This window comes from Tupaia chinensis, unplaced genomic scaffold (assembly GCF_000334495.1).
Source record: "Tupaia chinensis unplaced genomic scaffold, TupChi_1.0 Scaffold141450_1, whole genome shotgun sequence".
Classification (NCBI taxonomy): Eukaryota; Metazoa; Chordata; class Mammalia; order Scandentia; family Tupaiidae; genus Tupaia; species Tupaia belangeri.
Window position 1 is genome coordinate 46238 of NW_006201312.1, and position 574 is coordinate 46811.

The 574-nt window shown below is 56.3% G+C and overlaps 1 pseudogene; it reads right to left on the reverse strand.

Moving 5' to 3' along the window:
* Positions 1-311, reverse strand: part of LOC102489457 (uncharacterized protein KIAA2026 pseudogene) — a 6777-nt pseudogene extending 6466 nt beyond the window's left edge.
* Positions 312-574: the final 263 nt, after the last annotated feature.

Genomic DNA, 574 nt, shown 5'->3' on the forward strand with positions numbered 1-574 from the left:
GAGAAGAGGAGAGCCGAGGGGCCCTGCTCTCTCCTCGCCCCCCGGCGGCGGCGGCGGCGGAGGCGCACGCGGGCCTCGTCAGCCTCACCCTCACCCCGCCGGGCCGCTCGCTTTTCTCCACCAGACCGGGCCAGGCTCCTCTCAGCCGCTTTGGCCTCGGCGCCCCACCCCCTTCCCGCGCAGGCCTGAGGCTGGGAGGGGGCGAGGAGGAAAGGTGGGTTTTCCTCTCGTCTCCCCGAGGGGGCCACAGCGCTGGGCCTCGGCGATTCTGGCTCCTCCTCTCCCTCACACCCCCTCCCGCCCCTCTCTACCTGCAGGAGAACCCGGGCAGGAAGAGGCGGCGCGAAATTTTCTTTAAGAAGTCTTTGCTACTGTAATGTCTCCAAGAGGTTCTCTTTTGTGTATCACCAGTAGTTTTATAGTTTGAGGGTTTATGTTTAGATGTTTGGTTCATTTTTTATTTATTTGTTAATGGTGAGAAATAGGGGTCCATTTTTATTTTTTTGCTGTTGGATATGCAGTTTTTCCTGTACCATTTGTTAAAGAGATTTTTTTTTCCCCACTGAATTTTCTT